This window comes from Solenopsis invicta, chromosome 13 (assembly GCF_016802725.1).
Source record: "Solenopsis invicta isolate M01_SB chromosome 13, UNIL_Sinv_3.0, whole genome shotgun sequence".
In the NCBI taxonomy this organism is placed as follows: Eukaryota; Metazoa; Arthropoda; class Insecta; order Hymenoptera; family Formicidae; genus Solenopsis; species Solenopsis invicta.
The window spans coordinates 15,445,921-15,469,223 of NC_052676.1; positions in this window are offsets into that span (position 1 = coordinate 15,445,921).

A 23,303-nucleotide genomic window follows, 5' to 3' on the forward strand; every position below is an offset into this window, starting at 1 on the left:
AAAATAGGAAAGATATTAATGAAAAAGAAGACTTATGTGTAGTATGCAATGGAAAATATACCAAAAGTAAAGAAGATTGGATTAAATGTTTGCAATGTGCAAATTGGATACATGAGTCATGTGCAGATCTACGATGCATTTGTTACACTTTTTTTTTTTTTTTTTTTTTTGGTACGATGCGGGAAATGCTCATAGCACCACAGGTTGGCTAGACCTGACAGTGTTGGACTCGAGTCAGGACGGTGCTAACCCGGTCACGTAGTTTCAGCGACCAGGCTCTCCCTAATCCTCCAACCAACTAAAAACCTCACCGAGCCACCTCGCCCCAGATCGAAGGAAGGCCCCGGCCAGCAATACGCTATTTCATCAGTAGCCTTCCCCCGGGGGTCGGAGCGTGAGCCCCCCGACGCGCCAGTTCGTCAGGTTGGGAGAGGATGTGCCAGGGCGGCAGCCGAGATACGTCAGCTGCCGCCTTGTCCACCCCGGGGTAGCGCCGTGTAAAACACCGCACGCCTCCCCGCGCTCCTTTAGGGCAGGAGGCGAGCGTCGAACTTACCCGTTCGGCGCCAACCCCCTACCCAAGGTCCAGTGGTCCCGAGGGGACCGACCGGGCCTACCTCCTATCCTCGCGTGGCCGGCACGCCGGATGAGCGGAGACCCCTACTCATCGGGCGGCCCAACAGCCAGGGTCCTCGCCTCCTGGGCATCCCCGAGCGCAGGGGCAGCCGGAAACGAGGCCCAGGATCGCGTAATGACCCCCCCCTGGGGAGTCACTTCGCGGCCCTGCCTCCGAGGATAGGCGACCCCGGGGGAGAAGGCGTCAACGCCTTCTCCGCCCGGGGTCTCAACGCCTTTCTGAGAGGGGTGCTCGAGTCTCGTCCCACTCGCTTCTCCCGTTGCGGGAGAGGGAGGGGCTCGAGCACCACCTTTGCCTGGGGGAGGTGCGAGGCGCTCGGACTGTCGAGCGCCTCGCACTTCTTTTTAGTCGGCGGACTCGTCCGGAGCCCTGATGCTCTGGACGACTCCGACGAGATCTCTATCACTCCCGTGACGAAGGCCTCATCGACAGAGGCCTCCGCCACGGGAGGGGTCTTCTCCATGTCGATATCGGCCACCGGCCCCTCCGACACACCACCATCCACGGCCTGAGCGCCGGGCGGGGTGGGAGGCGGAGGGGTTAGCGGCCGATCTTCTTCAGAGATTCCGCCCTCCTCCCGCTGCGGAGGAGGGGGAGCCCTCTTCCCCGGACGAGCAGCCGGGGGAACCCGGACGCACTTCTCACCGCCTGGGCGGTGATTGGGCGTCTTACCTTTGGAGGCACACTCCGGGCAGAATGGCCTACTCGCACATTCTGCCTGGGTGTGCCCCTCACCCCCGCAGTTAAAGCAGCACCGAGCCTTGTCGATACCGCCAGGACACCGGTGCTGCGTGTGCCCCTGAGCTAGGCAGCGGAAGCATCGCTGCAGAGGAGCCTTGAGCACCTCCACGCGAGCCGCTACCCAGCCCAGGGTCAAATTCCCCGCTCGAGCTAGCTTCGCAGCGGCGGCGACCGGGCACTATGACAGAGCTCAGCCCCCGCCGACTGCGCACCACTCGACCCACCCTGAGGTCCGCCACGAAGCATGACCCGGAGTCGGCGACCGCTGTCCACCTCCTCCGGAGTCACGGATTCGTCGAACCCGGAGATGCGGATCCCCACCCTCCGAAGAGGGCAAGAGATCCGCACGTCCGGGCTCCCCGCAACGCGACGCATCTCTGAGGCCAGCCTTTCCGCGGCTGGCCTGCTGTCTTCGCCGGTGATCTCCAGGAGGAGACGCCCGGTCTGGGCTCGGCGAACCCGCAGCCCATTCCCCCCCTGCGGCAATATGTCGCCAAGGACAATGGCCTCACGGGCCCGCCGCTTCACTCCTGCGTAGGAGGCGTCGTCCCCAGTCACCGTCACCAGAATCGCCGATGACTTGGGGACGCGCCTCCCAATCTTCTTCGCCGCGAGCGTTTTGCTTCGCGGCGGACCTCCATTCTGTTTTTTTTTTCTTCTTGCCCGGCCCGGCCGCCGAGGGGGCGGCAGATGCCGCTACCCCCGATGGCCGACCCGAGGCTGGGGCCGTACCGAATCCTGGGGGAACACCCCCAGCCACTCTCCGTGGGGCGAGTGGGGGGGGCTCTACGGCCCCCTTTGTCCACCCTCCTTCTCTTCCGGGTGCCGACGACCTCGACCCAGCTCCGATCGCTCGCAGGCGTATCGGGGCCGGGCGCTGCCGCCGGCACGGCGGGAGGCGCGGGAGGCTTTTACGGCGGAGCTCCCGCACTCCCCTTTCCCCCTTTCCCCTTCTTCTTCTTCTTGCCCCTGGCGTCGGTGGGGACGGCGGCCGGGACAGCCCCTGTCTCCACCCGCGCCAGGCGCCTCTCCAGGCCCTCCACCGTCGCCGTCAGCCGCTCCAACGTCCCCAGCACTCGCTCCTCGAAAGGAGAAGAGCCGGGGGCAGAAGCCACCGACGGGGGCGGCGGAGGGGAAGGAGATCTTCTCCCTCTGGTCGGCTGTGGGACAGCCGCGGACGAGGAGGGACCACTCTGGAGCATGAGGGCCCTCTTGGCGACCCCCAGCTGGCCCCTCAGTTCGGCGACCTTGGCCCGGAGGGAGCGCATTTCCTCCTCCCGGGCCGCGGTCGTCGCTTCCTCCTGCCCATCCTCTCGCCCGAGACGGCCCATGGCGCGGTACGCCAGCGTCATGAGCGCCTCCCGAGCGAGATGGGTGTTCAACTTAATTCGCCCCGACAGGTTGCCCGACAGTGGGCAACCCGTCGAGGCCTTATTTCGCGCCCCTTCGACTTCCCGGAGCCACCCATCAGCCAATCCGGCTAGATCGGTGGTTGTACTCCGGGAGATCACTCCCAGATTGCGGTCGATATATCGCCGCTGGTCCGGCGTGAATAAGGTCGGGGGGATCCTGATGCGCTGCCGAGGCCGCGCATCATTCGCCCCCGTACCCTCTCCCTCCGACTCCGAGCTCCGGATAACATTGGCTCGGAGTCGGCGGGCCCTAAATCGCTCCAGGGGAACCCCGTGGAGCCGGTCTTCCGCGGCCGCCTCGTCGGACAGCGGGGAGGGGGACCTGAAGGGTCCACTCCCGTCCAAACGGGGTCGGCCACGGGCGCGCCTGCTTCTGACGTGAGTCGGAAGGTCGGATCCGTCCCCCGGAACATCCGGGATCCGGACACGGCCCTCCGACTCATCCAAATCGATGACCGGCTCCAAGGGGTTCCCAGCCACCGCTTCCTCCTCCTCGTCGTCGCGCCGATCAACATCCATGGGCTCAGCATCGAGCTGAGAGAGCCCCTGCCGCCTCCTGCGAGGCGGGTCGGCGAGGTCCTCCCCGCTCGAGCCTCCCCCACGGACGCGGATCGGCGTTCTACCTTCACCGCTCTGCAATGGCGCTGGATGTGCCACCATTTCGAAAAATCGGGTCTTCGTTGACCCGATCGCGTTATCGTCCCGCTGGTCAGAGACCGCCTTACAGCTGTCGCCAATCAACAGGATCGTGTCCCCCTCGACGGCAAGGGCGGAGGCCTCGTCCACCGGGAACGGCTCTACTCCGCTCTCCCCGTCAAGGGAGGCACTCCTACCGTCGCTTGAGGAGGAGGAAACCTCATCCACAGACTCGACACCGACGAGACTCCACGAATCGGAGCTCGTGAATTCGCAGTAAGGCGTCAGCGCCCTGTCCAGCCTGCGATACCATAGGAAGCGCTGATAGGCTTCGTACCTCGAGTCTATCCAGTGAACTGGATCAGACTTTCGGCCCAACCGCCTAGCGCGAGGACGTTCACGAACATTAATTACCACACTAGCCCGATAGCCGGCGGAGCGTGTGGTCACTCCGCGCGGCCGCCCGTCGGAAGATAACGACAAGGGGGCACCCGGGACACTAGTCCCCCCTTGCCGGCCCTCGGGTATCCGACCCCCCCCTGCGCGGTAACGTATCCCTATCGTGTTCCATTAAAATCATAAATGGGGTATTGTTTTACGAGGGGAACCCCACCCTCGCCCCGAGGGATACTACAGGCCGGTGTCCGGGGACCACCGGCCCAAGGCGACTCTATTGGACAGCACACACATCGCACGCGCCGACCAAGGAAAACAGAAAACAAAACCTAAGTGCACGCGGTTAAGCGCACACCCGGGATGACCCACGGTCGACGCGCACCAGACAATGGACTGCGGCGGGCAGACGGGACCCCCGATCCCGGCAGGCACCCACAGCGATTCCCCGACCAGAGGCCTCGGCAAGAGCTAACATCCCCCACGACGATGCCCCCGCGCTAACGAGGAACATCCCCGAGGGGAAGCGCCAGTCGCACCGGTATACGGGTTGATCCTAGGCCCGAGGGCCCGGCGCCGATGCACCCGGGCTAGCCGGAGACATCGACAACCAGCGGGTCAACGCGCGGGATTTAACCATCGACCAGAAGATCGCTCCAGGATTCCGCAAGAAGAAGGCGACCCGACCCCCCGCCGCGACGAACACCGTACATTGAACAAAGTACACACCACCATGGCGTCTGAGGCGCGAAAACACGACACTCAGACGCCGCCTCCTTGATTTTTTATAGAGGTTGACTCCTCGCAACCCGGGCGGTGAAGCCAAGGTCCCCGGTCCATCCCGCACGTAATTTCAGCGCGTGATGGATTACGGTGTGTCAGCTCGGGCGCCAGGGTCGCTGAGATCCCTGAATCTACGGCCTACGAGAGACCGCAGACCCCTAGCGAGCTCGGGAAACCGCAGGAACGCCAATTCCTGTATCTGGAGTCGTTCCGCAGCCTCGGAAGGCCCCGAAACGACTCTAGACCCCTACGAGAAATATTTTTATTATTTGTATTAATTACTGCCTATCTATTTTTTTATTTAATTTTCTCTATTCACATTTTGCCAAAGATAGTTGTTCTATTGGGGAATTTTTGTTTTTATTTTGTCTTTCATACAGTCAATTATTTTATGTGTAATTTTGAAAAATCTACTTAATTCTATGATTCTATATTGTGCTTATAAATATTTTTTAATATGACATTTTAATTTTTTTGATAACGACAGTTATGTTATGCACAAACGATTCTGCGATAAAATAAGTTAAAATTAGACATTTATTTGTTTATTAATGATATGTGTTGTGCAATAATATGTGATAAAATAAGTCATGTAATAAAACATTTATGTAATAAAATTTATTATAATATAAAAAAATAGTTTTGTAAAACAATCATTAATTTTGAATAAAATTGTTTTAATATAAACTTTTAATATAAATTCTTCGATGTCATATTAAAAGTTACAACTTAACTCTGACAAAACCCTTTAAGCCCGGTCTACATAGGCCGGAGTTCGGTAAACGGAAGACACACGCACAGTCTACATGTCAATCTAACCTCTCTATGTATATGAATAAAATGATCCTTGAAATGAACTTTAGGGAACACAAAAAATGGTGGAACAGAATTGCCACTAGCTGATACAACACAAGTCATAGTAACAAGTTGTGCTCTCTCTGCAGAAGTCAAACGCCTAATTTGTTTTAAGCCACGTCTTCCCACTATCCTGTTTAGTTTTTGTACAGTAAACACTCCCGTTTCGTCCATAATCCATATGTCACACGATTGTAAATTAAATCGTGTCAAGACGTTTATCAAGTTGTCAAAAAATAATTGTACATTGATGCGATTAAAACTTGTAGCACGAGCTAAGCTTGTTGCCTCTGGCGTTCTTATGCTTAGTTTCTTATGGCGTATCATAAATTTACTAAACCAATCTGGTCCAGCCATCGTGTTCTTTGTCCAGCTTTCAGGAATTTTTGTTTTTATAGCAACAGCATATTAGCATGCTAGCTTCCGCACTTCTTTTGGTGATAGTCCAAAATAAATGTCACAGCACCTCATGAGATATTTTTCTAATTTGGTTTCTTCTATATCAGTAAAAATCTGTTTCGTACAATTTTTGTATCCTACATTGAGAGATTTATTTTGATTTGATGTGCTCGCTGCATCAATATTTGCATTTCTATATTGCTTGCAATATCTAACTAAAGATCGTTTTGGTATATTATATAAATCTGACATGCTTTTATAGCTTTCATTATTTCCTATTACTCCTTTTATTGCTCTCAATACAATATCTTCCGGTACAAAGGCTCTATTTGTCTTTCTTTTATAAGTTCTCATTATTTTCTATTAAAATGCAAAATTATAAATTAGAATATATAATAAGTAACATATACGCGCACGCGCGCTCGAGTGTGTGTGTGTGTGTGTGTGTGTGTGTTTAAAAGCGCGCGCTCGCGTGTGTTTAAAAGATGAGTGCAATAAAGATTACTTTACCTGCTTTCACTATACAATCGAGGATGACAAAAATAGCTTTGTAAACTTCTGAGAAAAATTATATGACGGAAATATATGACGAGCTGCGTGTTGATAAAAAAAGACGAATATATAATAGAATATATAATAGAATATATAATAGAATGTCTCAGTTTTGACGTCCCAAAATTTCTCGATTTATCACATTTCTACCTAAAAATACAAGACATCTTCTGTTTAATTATATGATACCTTGTCTTTTCTTTGGTTTCTCTGTACAATAATATGAGACTGCATGATCATACATTAATATAATTCAATGCGTATATAAGATTAACCTCAAATCTAATGTTAAAAAATAAATGATTACATCCGTTGTAATCATCGACCGGCAACTACATTCATTAATATACATTTTAAAGAAATATACAAGGTACAAGGTTACTTACATCTTCTGCGTCTCTTGCTTCTATCAGCATCGTAAGGCGAATCACATGTTCACACACATCTCACGCGCGCGGCAACAGCAAGATCAAGCTAAGCGTGCGCCGTGCCATAATATGAGTCAACATGCCCCGTCTCTACATATGTCAACATGCTCCACCCCATTTTTATTTTAGTCATTTTATTATAATAAATTAATATTGTTACTCAAAATAACATGTCGTATAGTAACAGAAACTTTTCTTTTAACTAATAATACGTTACTTAGGTTTATTTCTCAAGCTGAAGAACATTAATGCGATATTTTGTAACGCTCGAAAATTTACTTGCCACCTCTTGAATCAAATTTTTCTCTTTTTTTATTGTAATACTTATCTGATTTAAATAAAACTTTGGGGGAAGTACCTATGTCATAGAAGAGATATTTTGTGATAACTTTCCCTTCCTTTGGGGGAAGTACCTATGTCATAGAAGAGATATTTTGTGATAACTGTTTCTTTCGCAATAAATACATAAACGGAACGCAACGCCAACTTGCCTCTTGTGCCAACGAGACCCGGTCTCCCCTATCGTACATTTCATTGAGTGCGCCAGGACGTATCGGAGTCAACCAAACCCGAGCGGGTGGCAGTATTAATTTTGTGTGCTCGACGAGGATCCAAGCGGAGACGTCGACGAAGAAGCTGAAAGAACGACGGAAGTCGCGCCACCGCCGAACCCGCGCCGGAAAGCTAAGTCGCGGTTCCGCTTATTTATTACTACCGCCTATCTTCCCGAACGCCACAGGTACTAACGCCACCCTTTATTGTAGCGAATCTTGCCGGAGGAATCTCCAGACAGGATTGCAGGCCGTTGAGCCATCACCCCGTGAGAACGTCGTTGAAGGCCTGGCCAGCCCGACGACCGCAGAAGGAAACATAATTCGAATTTGGAGCGTCAACGTCGAGAAAGATTTTGGAACATCCCTTCCGCCCCGCCGACTACTGCGTAGACAAGCGGCACTCACCGCATAACGTGACAACGGCGCGGAGCAACGAGGGAAAGCGAGAGGGCAAAATCGCGAGTACCGGAGCAAGGGAGAAGGACGCATTACCGACCGCTCAAGAAAAAATACCGTTGGGAGCGAGAAAGATGCGCGTGGGAACGCGGACTAATCATCGGCGAAAATTGGCGAAGATGGACGTTGTGACATCACGAGAAAATTCGGCGGAGCCCGACGAGCCGGAAAGCGCGGATCGGCTCATGACTGTCGTGTGTGCCACAGCGACGAGAAGTACAGCCCAGGAGCCGAAGACTACCGCATGCCGATCCTTTATTGTAAGCCGCCACTCCAGTAATTATAAATTTAAGTCCTTGAGTGAGGGTCGATCTCCGTGCATTTCCGTCAATCATACCGTATACCGCATTTATGAGAGCAAAGCATCCCGCAAGTAATTAGCTGTGCCAAAGTGACGACACTTCTAGAGAGATCGACTGCAGCTCAAGTATCGTTATGTCCCTCTCGGGGTGCGGACACCGACAGTCGCGTGTACCGTCTAGTTTTAAGTAAAATCGCGTACCGTTTTGTACCGCGTAATTGTGAATTGTCGTCTCGTATCGAGCCGTAGTATTAAGAATTATCTTACCGTACCGGGGTGATTTCGGAGCAGAATTGTACTTCGTCCGAACCCGTCGTAGAAAATTTGGGTAATAGCGAGATCGGTGTGTGGAATTTGCGCGGTTGGATCTCAGCAAGGCGCGATATCGGTCGATCTCCGCGAGATTCGCAGCGCCGTGGAATTGCTGCGAGAAACACCGGCGATCAGAGTCCCGCGAGGTAATTATCGAAATTGTTAGTCGCGAGTGAGCCCTACCGTCAGGGGTGTGACGCCCGTGCGGATTTTGCATGCAGGAAAGTAGTATCCGTACCATGCAAGTTCACGTGATAAGCATTGTCGTGCCGCGTGTCTGGATGTTGTAGTGATTATCGTGCCGCGTATTTTGTAATCCGTTCCGTCCCGACGTGTTCTGCGATTTAGTAATCTCTCGATTCTTTTTGGGACATTTCCGTAGCGAGAGTACGCTTCCGTTAGCTTCAAATATTGATTGCGTTAATCCGTCTCTTCCGTTAATTTTCTATCTTCTAGATTAGATACTCTAAGAGTATCTACTACCGCTTGTAACCGCGCAATTTTTGTAAACTTTCTGTACTTGTTAATCATGTCTCTGATTACTCTAAAATATATTATCTTTTACTGTTTAAATTATGGCGTTGTGATTGCGTTTTTCTCCCCTTCCCCGATACCCTTAAGAACTACCCCCCTCTGCCATTTGCGGAGCAAGCTGTGGGCAGCGATATCTATCTTGTTGCGTCACACATTTACCGTTTTTCGTGAAGTGGTGCGAGAGATCGCGCCTGGTGCCTAATTATTAATTAAGTTTAAGGAGCTTTTGTTTACCGCCCCCTCCCTTTACCCCTTTTATTGGCCGTATTCTCTTGTGCCTGGCGAATACAGGAAAAGTACTTTGCAATATATATATATATATATATATATATATTGTCACGCACTTTTCGGACGCCGGAGAGCAACGGCGAAGTGCGCGATCAAACAAGGTAGCGGAGACGCTACACGAAGCGCGCGCGAGAGCGACGAGAATACCGACAGCTAGATTCCAACCAGATCGCGAAATTGGGCGCCAGACGCGATTACTCCGGTCGCGTCGCCGGGTTCACTTTCCCACGCTAAACGCCAATTCGTATCACGCGATAACTCATCACACGAAAGCGGAATCGTCGCTCGCACGCGGCCAGCTAGCTCCTCTAACCGGTAGAGGGGCGGGGTAGCGGAGACAGGGACGAAGCGGCTCTCTTACTGGAGGAGACGGGTAGGCGAGAAATTAAGCAAAGTCAGGCCGATATAACAGAGAGAAATAACATGTATTGTAGCATAGGACGGAGACAGAGTAGAATCAAACGCAACGAAATCATCAGTCGACGCAAGCAAAGAACAGAAAAGATAAAGAGAGTTAACGAAAACGAATAAGCGGAACGCGAAAATTTACTTACGTACTACAATGCTTACGCTAGCGGCGCGAACAACGACGGTTGGTCCCGCGCGGAACGAGACAGCCAATCACGCGCGCTCGGAACAGCGCGGCGAGAACATACTCGGCGAACTTTCGGTAACGGACCGCAATTAATACAAACGCAATGCGATCCAAGATACCCGGTGACGGCAATGCCGTCGTCGCGGTCACAATGCACAATTCTCGCGAAGACGCGCGACACGACAACGCACCGATAACGCGGACGGTCGTGTGATCACGGCCGTAACACGACTCGCGCACGTGCGCGAGGGCTTTGCGGCTTCCCGGGAAGCCGGTCGTTCGCGAACTTCTACGGCGGGACAGCCGAAACACACGCGGCAGCCGACAGCTGGGTGCCCCGACAAGGTCTCGCGCTTGAGGTGGAGAGCCAGCCAAACACCAAGAAGCAAGGTGCGTTCAATCGCCACGCGGCGGACGCACTCGCACACGAACCTAATGGCTCCACCTCAGAACGCGAGCCGGTCGACACCGACAGCTCGTGGCCTTACACGAAGGTTAGGGGGTCACCTCGACTTCCGCACGGTCCTCCTCCGGGTCCTCGGATGTCCTCTCGCTCCGCCGACGCTCGCCAAGGCCGGGCACTCTCGCCGATATCGATCCTTCCGATAGCCACCGACGCTCACAGACCGATAGCTCGTACTCGCTCGCTCGCTAACGCAACGTGTACGCCGAACGCCGGGTCGCACGCAAAAGCCAAGAGGATCGCGCTCGATGCGCGATCGATGAGCGCTACCCCTCCTACAGGGTGCGCGATATCCTTGCGCCTAGCGGCGCGGCCTATCAGCGGCCGCCCTTATCTAGCCGTGACGTCACGGCAGCGCAGTGTCGGGTCTCCGCAGGTGTCGTGCGGTCCCCGTCGGCATCCGACATCCTCGTCGTTCTCGTCGTCCCTGCGGACGATCGCAACAGAATTTCCCCGCGACGATTCTTCGCCGCTACCATTCTCGACGGACAGCCGGCATTCGACGGCCCTACTCCTGGCCGTTCGTCCGCCCTGGCCTGTCCCTCGGCTGCGCCAATTGCGAGCCTCTTTTGCGTGGCGCATCCCTGTCACCACGTCGAGTCTCGTCCTTCTCTCCGCCGTCGGTTTTCCGTGCGCCGGCCCTGGACGATCGCCTTCTCCTTGTCCTGCTGCTGCCCATCCTCCTCGCTGCTGCTGGTCCTTAGGCGACGTTTGTCGAGGTGCCCGCGGATACATGAAATAAGCCGCGAATAAATAAATGAAATAAATACGCGCCGCAGTCCCGCCGGAGATTTCGCTCTCTCGCTGAGTGCCCGACCCGGTCCTACGCGCCTCCTTGCGCTATGCTCAGGCGGAGGACGAAGTGGCGAGGCAGATAAAACTGCCACGTCACAACCCCCCCATGCCAAGCGGGACCGTGCCGGTCCAGATGCCCCTCTGCAGCCACGAGCTACCGAGGAAGGCGCCTCAGAGCGACCAAAATCTCCAGTCTGTCGGCTGCGATATCACCAAAAAAAATCAAACGGCACAACACCAAAAAAAAATTCTTACCGATTCGCAAAGAAAAGAAAATGGTTAACCAACCCAAAACGGTCCAGGTAACCATACCAAACAACAACAAAAAAATCGTAACTGTTAGGACGCGGCCAGGGAGACATAGTCATCCCCTGGCTATTCGCTCTTTCATCTCGCGGTCCCGCCGCTTCCGGTCCCGGACGATCGGCTCCAACGCGCTCCTAAGTCTAGCGTGCGCCTTCGCGTCGGCGACTGGATGGGATATGGGAAACGGAGATGGAGCAGGGCGCCTTTACACCAAAACTCAAAGACAGTAAGAGTCACAAAGCAAAGCTCTTTAATTTTCTTCCCGGGGAGACCAGGGTGCCCGAAGTCCGACAACCCCAAACAAAAAAAAACAGACGATATCACCGGCATGTGTCACCCCAACCAAAGAGAAAAAAAAATCAACCGAGGAACGACAGCCAACATTACACAGGAAAGGGGACACGGGGCGGACACACAAAAAGAACACGGATATACAGCGAAAAGGGGAACAATAACAAAAAAAAATCGAGACTGAGCGTCTTCCCCGCTGTTCCACCGCTCAATGGGCGCTCTTGCGAACCTCGCCCGGTGCGCCCCCTCGGTAGCGGGGTGCCTCCTCTCCGTCGTGGCCTCGGTCCGGCTGCCAAGGTCCCTGGCGCAGCCAGCCCTCCCTGCAGTCCGGGCAGCGGTTTACCGGCGTCCCGCGTCGTCCGCACCGGTAGCAGTAGACGACGCGGGGGCGAGGACAGCGCCACGCGAAGTGCTCGAGCGAGCCGCAGTTCCAACAGCGTTCTCGCTCTGGACTCGGCAAACGCTGCTGGGTCGACCGACCTCGCCCCGTCGATTGGGCCCGGTCCTCTGGGGAGTGGGCGTCTCTCGGTACCAGCGGGGGCGACCGGCCACGGCCAACCTCCGCCCAAGTCGGCCTCAGCCCCCCACACTCGCACAGCTGCACCTGGCATCCCACGTTGCGCCGAGAGGGATCCGTGCTGGTGCTCGCATCTCTCTGCGGTGGTCGCACCTGGAGGCAGACGTTGCGGCGCCCCGGCCTAGGCTCGGGGTCCGTCTGCAACCCGACGTCCCAGCCCTCGGGCTCTACCTGCACGCCGACATCCCGAGGCGGCAGCAATTGCCGCACCACCACTCCTCGCGGCGTCGGGCGACGTCTCCGCTCGTCCACGTAACGGGCGAGGTCCTCCCAGAATCCTGGGTAATGGCGGGAGATCCAGTCGAATAGCTGGGCCCACCGCCACTCAAAGTCCGCGTCCGCCTGCGCGTCCATCCTCCTAGGCATCCAAAGGCTCATGGTATTGCTTGAGGTCCTTCACGTGGACCTTGCCAACTATCCCACCCGTTAGATCAGCCAACTCGTAGACCACTGGTGAGAGAATTCTTCGAACAATGAACGGGCCATGGAACTTTTTGGCCAGCTTCGCTGAGAAGTGTTGTGCGCCGGCCGATAACACGTGGTACCTCTTGAGTACCTGTTCGCCTACGTTAAATGTGACTTCGCGCCTGTGCCGATTGTAATACCTAGATTGCCGCTCTTGCGCGGCTTCCAAGTTTTCAGCGACCCACTCCCGTAACGCTCCCATCTTTCCCATATGTTCGCGCCACACTGCGGGGTTCGCTTCCTCTATTTCGACACCGACGTCGTCCGGTTCGCGATGCAAGCCGACCGGTAGCGGTTCTCGGCCGTAATTAAGAAAGGCGGGAGTAGCTTGTAGAGACGTATGGTGTGCGGAATTGTACGCGAATCGAAACTCGTTAATGTGCACGTCCCACTCGCGGTGATCCCGCTCTACAAAAGCGGTGATCATGGTTTTCAAAATGCGGTTCACCCGTTCGACTGGGTTCGCCTGCGGGTGATAAGGCGGCACTGTCGTATGGTAGATCCCATACTGTTCCGACATCGCGCGCAAATCCCGATTTATGAACTCTGTCCCGTTGTCAGTTAGTAATACGCGCGGCGCGCCCCAACGAAATATCACCATCTCCTCGATCGCCTCCCTAATCTTGCGACCGGTAGCTTTGCGAAGTGGACAGCACTCTATCCACTTCGTGAATAAATCCTGCATTACGAGTAAGTATGCGTGACCGGACTTACTCGTCGGCAACGGTCCCATAATGTCCGCGGCAACCACCGTCCACGGCGACTCTATTACGCGCTGCCCCATCAATCCGGCCGGTACGTCTTGTTCAACCTTGACCCTCTGACATACGCCGCAATGTTTAACGTAATTTGCGATATCCCTTAGCATGCGCGGCCAATGGTACCGTGTCGCGATACGCTGGTACGTTTTTTCTACCCCCAAGTGACCGGCATGCGGTGGATCGTGATTTTCCCGAATGACGGCGCGGCGCGATTCCCGAGGCAACACGCGTTTCCATCTATCTCGATCTTCCACGACCTCCGACATCAAGCGCGATTTTCTAAAGTACATTTCGCCGTTAAATATTCGCCATTCCGGGTAACGTCGCGGGTGGCGTGTTATTTCCTCGACCCTCGAGTTATACCACGCGTCATTCGTCACGATAGCGGCACAAAAGTCGGTGTCCTCATCCTCGTAAAGTCGTGACAGCGCGTCCGGTACATGGTGCATCGCACCCTTTCTATGTTCGATCACGTAATCATACTCGAGGAGCTCGAGTGCCCACCGCGCTAGACGACCAGTCGGGTTTTTTAAATTGTGTAGCCACCGAAGGCTACTATGATCTGTTATAATCGTAAACCGATATCCTTCTAAGTAGGGACGGAACTTTTTGACAGCCCACACGATAGCCAGACATTCCAATTCCGTGGTGGAATATTTTCTTTCCGCGTCCGATAACGCGCGGCTTGCGTAGGCAATTACATGTTCCGCGTCCCCGTTTTTCTGCGCCAATACCGCGCCTAATCCTACTGAACTTGCATCTGTTTGCAGCAAAAATGGTAAATCGAAATCCGGACACGATAGCGTGGGTGGGGTGGTCAAACAGAATTTAATTGACTCAAAAGCTTGCTTTTGAGTCTCCCCCCACACCCAAGAGCGATTCTTCTTCAAAAGACTCGTAAGCGGTTCCATCCGCGTCGCGCACTGCGGTATAAAGCGCCTATACCAGGACGCCATTCCTATGAAACGACGTAATTGTTTAACGTTTCGCGGCGGAGGATACTGAACAATAGCGGCGGTCTTCTCGGGATCGACCGTTAACCCTTCGCTTTGCACAAGAAAACCCAGATACTTTACTTGAGATCGACAGAATTTACTTTTCTCCGGGTTAATCGTGAGCCCCGCGTCTCTAATACGCGCAAATACTTTGCCCAACCACGTAAGATGTTCTTCAAAAGTCCGCGTCACGACAACGATATCGTCGAGATACGCGAAGGCGTGCGGTTCCATCTCCGGACCTATTAAACGATCTAAAAGCCTCTGAAACGTTGCGGGCGCTCCCGTTAGGCCGTACGGCATCCGCGTAAATTGAAAAAGTCCCTTACCCGGTACCGTAAACGCGGTGTATTCTTTACTATCTTTCTCTAACGGAATCTGTAAGTAAGCTTGGCTAAGGTCGATGGTCGAAATGTAACCGGCCGGTCGAAGTTTATCCAAAATCGCGTTCATATATGGTAAGGGGTACGCGTCTTTCTTCGATACTTCGTTTAACCGGCGAAAATCTAAACAAAAGCGATAGGTGTTGTTCGGTTTCTTAATCATGACAATGGGCGTCGACCACGCGCTATTCGAGGGCTCGATAATACCGGACTCAAGCATCGAATTGACCTCCGCATAGATCGCTTCTTGTACCCTAGGCGACACGGGATAATAACGCTGTTTAATGGGCGCGTGCCCGCCGACATCTATACGGTGTTCCGTCAGCGACGTCGCTCCGAGTTTCGCGGGCACCCCCGGTATCTCCGACGCCAAAAATTCCGATAACCGCGCGCTCTCCTCGGCCGATAGCTCCTTCAAGCCGCCTGGCTGCGCCGTCTCGGCGCGGACGGTTGGCGCCTCCCCCTCGCTTGAAGAGTGTCCAACGATATCGGTCGCTTCTTCAGGCGCCGAATCTCGCGAGCTCCCCTCTCGATCGGTGGGGCCCCCCTCCGTCCCCCGTTCCGGCACAGAGTCCCCGCGCGCGAGCGCGGCCGAGAGCGAACTCGTGGTTTCCATTTCCAGGGGATATTGTCGCGTGATATCATCCGCGAATCCCCAGGTACTTCCCGCAAAATTAACCATAATACCGAAAGCTGTCAAAAAGTCCATACCCAATATACACGGTAACGCTAACGTCTGCAACGCGTACACGCTCAAGGTACGCGTGCGGTTTTCAATTTCGAGAGGTACCTCGACCTCCCCCCTCACTCGCGTCGTCTGGCTGGTCGCAGTCGTCACGCGGCGGTCCCTAGCCCGACGAAACCGATATCCCAAAGATTGCACTAATTCAATAGCGGCCGGACCTAAAAACGTACGACTCGACCCGGAATCCAATAGAGCGCGAATCTCATTACCCGCTACCTTGACGCGAATGAAAGAGAGGCACGATTCTCTCGCCCCAAACGAATTACAAACAAAATCTGCGCATACCGGTATCACTACATTATTGGGGGATCCATTGCCAGGAGTCGCGTTTCCCCCCTTCTCCGACTCCCTTAGGCGTTTCCCGCACAATCTGGGCACGTACGCAACGTCACTCCCGCCTTGCCGCACCGATAGCAGTGCGTACGCGGAGCGGATTTACAGTCCCGCGCAAAGTGGCCCGTCTGATCGCAGTTCCAGCATTTGCCGGGATTGCTACGGTGCACACTTGTAGACAGGATGGCGGTCGAAGGACCCGCCACGGCGGTGGTCGACGGCGCGGTCGTCGCCGCGTTGCTGCGAGCCTTCGCCTTTTTCCCCCTCCCCGCGCGCGGCGCTCCCTCATTCTCACCTAAACCCGATATCTCTAATGCCGCGAGAGTGTCATTCAATTTTCCGCCGCGTCCCCCCTCCTTTGAAGGACGATAGGCTAGATCGGGGAATAGCGATCGCTCTGGCGGCGGAGGTGCTCGATAACTTAAGGCGGCCCGACAACAACTTTCCGCTCGCGCCGCCAATAACTCGAGGGAATCCAAATCGGTGACCGAATCGCGCGGCACCATGGTCTGCAAGCGCGGCAACATGTGGCGGTGTGCGTAACCGATTTTCTCTTCCTCACCCCACGGGGGTGAGAGACGGTCGAAAAGCGCATTTAGACACGTTAAATAGTCCACGACCGTTTCGCGCTCACCCTGGGTACGCCGCATAATTTCATCCCGCAAGGCGAACTGGAAGTCGGGATCCCCGAATCGCGCACGCCACGCCGCCTTGAACGTAACCCACGTCGTTAACTTCGTGCGCTTAGCACGGAACCAGTGAAGCGCGACACCCGATAGAAAGAACGGTAGGCATCGCAAGATGTCGGTATCCTCGACCGGTATCAACTCGCGACCCTCCTCAATTCGCAACAGAAAAGTTTCCGCGTCTTCCCCTCGCGCGCCGGAAAACTTTAGATTCCAACGCCGCATGATGTTGTAAGCGGCGGCCGCGTCGCTCGATCCCGGTGGTCGACGTCCCCCGCCTCCCCCGGACGCGTGAACGCTCGCCAGCGGCCTCATCGCGGCCTCGAAGGGACTGTCTGGTCGCGGTACCTCCCCCCCGGGGAGATTTAAGTGTCCGAAATCCCTTGCGCGCCGTCCGCGCCACCGAACGATTCGCCTACACGCGTCGTCCGCATGTGGCGCAATAATCTCAACGCGAGCGCGGATTGAGAACCCTCGGTTGAGAGCCCCTGCTCTTCCAGCGCGGCAATTAATTGTTCGAGGGTGGCGGTAAAAATCCACTCGTCGTCGTACCTAGTCGCACTCATGTTCGAACGATGTTGTCCCCCCGCACGACCGACTGATTTCCACGCGCGCAATTGCACGGCGATATCTCACGAAAACGATAACGAAAGCCGACGCGAAAATAAACGGTCACTCAAAGCGTATTCTAAAATTCCAAAATATTTGCGACACTCGAACGCGCAAACACGGCACGACACTTCAATAGCACGCCCTCCCCCTAAATTCCTCGGCGTGTTTACCTCGACGCCAAGCACTACAATCGGCACTGAGCAGCAAATTCCACCGTCGCGAAATAATATTCGCAAATATTCACTGATCAAACAAGACGGGCTGTTTATGGCCTTGCTCGCCGATATCAAGTCACAAGATCGCAAATAATAATGTCAATCGTAAATTCTCAAAATCGCAACTCACAGCTTGAGAAGCAACATTCACACGCAAGAATCAAGATGATACCAAAAGCGAACAAAAATTAGTTACACAAGACGGTTAATAGGGTCTCGAGAAATTTTGATATTATTCGTCAATGGTTAGCGGTATCAAACAGTTGAAAGCTGAAATTGGCTTGCAATACGTTATCAAAACTCTAGCGAGAACCGGAAAGCACCAAAAAAAACTCAGGCAGGACGCACACAACACGTACTCAGGAAAAACAAAAAAAAAGTTACTCACACTCAACATAGAATTTCTCGCCGGCCCGAAATTCCTCCGATAACACGCAGAAAAAAAAATGTTTAGTTGCTACGCCCGTGTCTCCTGAAGACCGTAGAAAGAAATTTGTACTGGCGCGCCCCACGTTGGGCGCCAAATTTTGTCACGCACTTTTCGGACGCCGGAGAGCAACGGCGAAGTGCGCGATCAAACAAGGTAGCGGAAACGCTACACGAAACGCGCGCGAGAGCGACGAGAATACCGACAGCTAGATTCCAACCAGATCGCGAAATTGGGCGCCAGACGCGATTACGCCGGTCGCGTCGCCGGGTTCACTTTTCCACGCTAAACGCCAATTCGTATCACGCGATAACTCGTTACACAAAAACGGAATCGTCGCTCGCACGCGGCCGGCTAGCTCCTCTAACCGGTAGAGGGGCGGGGTAGCGGAGACAGGGACGAAGCGGCTCTCTTACTGGAGGAGACGGGTAGGCGAGAAATTAAGCAAAGTCAGGCCGATATAACAGAGAGAAATAACATGTATTGTAGCATATGACAGAGACAGAGTAGAGTCAAACGCGAAGGAATTTTCAGTCGAAGCAAGCAAAGAACGGAAAAGATGAAGAGAGTTGACGAAAACGAATAAGCGGAACGCGAAAATTTACTTAAGTACTACAATGCTTACGCCAGCGGCGCGAACAGCGACGGTTGGTCCCGCGCGGAACGAGACAGCCAATCACGCGCGCTCGGAACAGCGCGGCGAGAACATACTCGGCGAACGTTCGCTAACGGACAGCAATTAATACAAACACAATGCGATCCAAGATACCCGGTGACGGCAATGCCGTCGTCGCGGTCACAATGCACAATTCTCGCGAAGACGCGCGACACGACAACGCACCGATAACGTGGACGGTCGTGTGATCACGGCCGTAACACGACTCGCGCACGTGCGCGAGGGCCTTGCGGCTTCCCGGGAAGCCGGTCGTTCGCGAACTTCTACGGCGGGACAGCCGAAACACACGCGGCAGCCGACAGCTGGATGCCTCGACGAGGTCTCGCGCTTGAGGTGGAAAGCCAGCCAAACACCAAGAAGCAAGGTGCGTTCAATCGCCACGCGGCGGACGCACTCGCACACGAACCTAATGGCTCCACCTCAGAACGCGAGCCGGTCGACACCGTCAGCTCGTGGCTTTACACGAAGGTTAGGGGGTCACCTCGACTTCCGCACGGTCCTCCTCCGGGTCCTCGGATGTCCTCTCGCTCCGACGACGCTCGCCAAGGCCGGGCACTCTCGCCGATATCGATCCTTCCGATAGCCACCGACGCTCACAGACCGATAGCTCGCACTCGCTCGCTCGCTAACGCAACGTGTACGCCGAACGCCGGGTCGCACGCAAAAGCCAAGAGGATCGCGCTCGATGCGCGATCGATGAGCGCTACCCCTCCTACAGGGTGCGCGATATCCTTGCGCCTAGCGGCGCGGCCTATCAGCGGCCGCCCTTATCTAGCCGTGACGTCACGGCAGCGCAGTGTCGGGTCTCCGCAGGTGTCGTGCGGTCCCCGTCGGCATCCGACATCCTCGTGGTTCTCGTCGTCCCTGCGGACGATCGCAACAGAATTTCCCCGCGACGATTCTTCGCCGCTACCATTCTCGGCGGACAGCCGGCATTCGACGGCCCTACTCCTGGCCGTTCGTCCGCCCTGGCCTGTCCCTCGGCTGCGCCAATTGCGAGCCTCTTTTGCGTGGCGCATCCCTGTCACCACGTCGAGTCTCGTCCTTCTCTCCGCCGTCGGTTTTCCGTGCGCCGGCCCTGGACGATCGCCTTCTCCTTGTCCTGCTGCTGCCCATCCTCCTCGCTGCTGCTGGTCCTTAGGCGACGTTTGTCGAGGTGCCCGCGGATACATGAAATAAGCCGCGAATAAATAAATGAAATAAATACGCGCCGCAGTCCCGCCGGAGATTTCGCTCTCTCGCTGAGTGCCCGACCCGGTCCTACGCGCCTCCTTGCGCTATGCTCAGGCGGAGGACGAAGTGGCGAGGCAGATAAAACTGCCACGTCACAATATATATATATATATATATATATATATACAGGGTGTTTCAGACCACCCGTACACCCCTTTTCTCTTCGCAGGATTAGGACCAATCAAAAATATGTTCAGACGAAAGTTGTAGGGTTTCAAAAGATCTATTCAATGATCTTATCAGTTTGACCTTGGATGGCGTCGCCAAGGTCAGATCGAAATCATATTAAGTTTTTTAAATAAAACACCCTATTTTTGATTGCAGAATCTAATAGCTGGTGTCAAGACCTTTCCAAAACACTACAAGAAAGTTTATTTTCGTTGACTACTTTCCGAGTTGTGCGGCTTGAAAGTTACACTACCGCCAACACCATGTAAATAACAATATAAAATCACGCGTTACGCAGAAAGCCGTGCAGCCGACACAAAGAAAGTAAACACGCGAGCCGGGCCAACAAAAACAGATCATGAAAAATCGTGAAAGTTAGCTGTCGCGACCGTAGATAGTCACATACATATGTATGTCATAATATTATGTAATTACATTATTACTTTAACGGTAGCACACGAGCAATAACGAGCGCGGCTTTCTCGTGATTTTATACATATTGTTATTTGCATAGGATGTAGTAGAGATGTATTCACCACAACGCTATTGTGACTCAACTCAACACGAGTGACAATAACTCTCTCAAACTTGTCACCTACGTCTTCAATAACCGTCATATCAGTATCAATCGCGCAACAAAAATCCGACCCTCTTTATTAGTCTAGGTTTATTTAGCCATGTCCTATTCCAATGAAGAAGCATATGATATGCTGCTAATTTTAGGTGAGTGTCGAGGTACATTCATTGCAGCGGAAAGATTGTGGCGGGAACGTTATCCTGATCGGACTCCTCACTCGCGAAATGTTTTTTTCACGTTTGGCTAAACGAATCAAAATTAAAGGTGTCGTTCAGCCTCAACATAACAAAGGTACACAAATTCGTCGTCCGATTATGGATGAAAGAACAGTGGAAATTCTTGCATCGACAGAATTGAACCCTTATGATTCTTTAAGACGACGAGAACAAGATTCTAGTGTTAGTAAAATCAGTGTTTGGCGCATTCTAAAAAATAACAAATTTCACCCTTACAGAATGTCTGTTCATCAAGCGTTGAATTATAACGATATTAGACAGAGACTTGTATTTTGCAACTTTATAAGACAGCAACCACTTGATTTCCACTTGAAAATTTTATTTTCTGACGAATGTACACTTAAAAGTGATGGATCTGTTAATACTTGGAACTCTCGTTATTGGGCACAAAATAATCCTCACTGGTTGAGAGAAGTAGATCATCAAACCATTTGGAAAGTCAATGTTTGGTGTGGAATTATTGGAACTCAAATCATAGGTCCTGTTTTCTTTGACGAAAATCTAAACGGTGATATATATTCCGCCTTGATAATGACAGATCTTCCTGTCTTACTAGAAACTATTCCTCTGCAATTGCGCCTGAACATGTGGTTCCAACAAGATGCATGTCCGTCTCATACATCGAGAGTTGCTCGTGCGGCATTAAATACTATGTTCCCCGACAAGTGGATAGGCAAATACGGTCCAATCAATTATCCACCCCGATCACCAGATCTCACCGTCTTTGATTATTATTTCTGGGGAAGAATAAAAAACTTGGTCTATCATGAACGTCCGACTACGAGGGATAATATGATTCGTAGAATAAGTGAAGCAATTCGATCCTTACGTGCCGAGGAAATTCTTCGAGCAACCAATGATTTTCAAAATAGAGTTGATGCCTTCATCGCAGAGAATGGTGCTCACTTTGAACATTTAGTCGCTTAACAAAACATACACTCATTCATTCCCGACGTGAGAGGCAAGGGGACTCACGTGAATCAAGCACCCCAAACGTGAGAGGCAAGGGGACTCACGTGAATCAAGCACCCCAAACGTGAGAGGCAAGGGGACTCACGTGAATCAAGCACCCCAAACGTGAGAGGCAAGGGGACTCACGTGAATCAAGCACCCCAAACGTGAGAGGCAAGGGGACTCACGTGAATCAAGCACCCCAAACGTGAGAGGCAAGGGGACTCATGTGAATCAAGCACCCCAAACGTGAGAGGCAAGGGGACTCACGTGAATCAAGCACCCCAAACGTGAGAGGCAAGGGGACTCACGTGAATCAAGCACCCCAAACGTGAGAGGCAAGGGGACTCACGTGAATCAAGCACCCCAAACGTGAGAGGCAAGGGGACTCACGTGAATTAAGCACCCCAATGGGATGAAATTCTCGTCACGTCCACGTCGTTCATTCTGGATAATGCTAAGCACGGGAAAATGCATACAGTCAATCTGGACATGATTGATCATCAAACATAATCAATCCAGTTAATAAACAAAAGCAGAGTACATAAAACTTTGACTCCCCTTTTCCTCCCCCATACACATACGCATGCACGTATGCACACACCCACATCATCATCATCTAAGTCCTTTACATCTTGGCAGATGCGTGGTGACTATGCTTGTGCTTCCATGGTTCTAATGACTCTCTTGATGGTGGTGCGCCACCCGTCTCTACTAGTGGTGGCTCTCACCGCCTTTTCCATGGTGGTATCAAGCAGTTGCGTAACTGTATCAGTCCAGCGTGTTGGTGAGCGGCCCCTTCGCCTCTTTCCTTCTGGCTTTCCCTGAACTATCAGGCGTTCGATGTTGTTACTGCGATTTACATGCCCAAAAAACTTGAGGATTTGGCTGTACACCACACTCGACAGTCTTTGTGGTGGATTTATCTCTGCCAAAATGGACGCATTTGTTCTTCTCGCTGTCCAAGGAATTCGCAGCATCCTTCGCCAGCACCACATCTCGAAGGCCTCCACGCGTTTCCTATCAGCCGCTCGCAGCGTCCATGTTTCGGAAGCATACAGAAATACCGAGAATACTAGGGCCCTGACTAGATTGACTTTGGTGTGTCTTGTGATGCTAGGATTTTTCCATACTTTAGTCAGTTGGGCCATTGCTGTTCTACCCATTTGGATGCGCCTACGGATCTCCGCTTCGCAGTCACCCTGGTTGTTTATTAATGCTCCCAAATACACAAATTTATCGACCACCTCAAAATTGCCGATACGCACCGTTTTTGGAGAGTTGTTGTGTTCGCAGTCAATTATCATGATCTTTGTTTTCGAACTGTTTATGCGAAGCCCATATATCTGGCTGATGTTTTCCAGTTTTTTCATGAGTGTTATCAGTTCTCCTTCGCTTTTGGCAATCAGCAGCGTATCATCTGCATATCTAAGGTTCGAAAACTTGTCACCGCCTATGGTCACACCGCCGTCCCAATCCTCCAGCACCCGTCTCATCACGTGTTCGCTGTAGATATTGTACAGTAGTGGCGA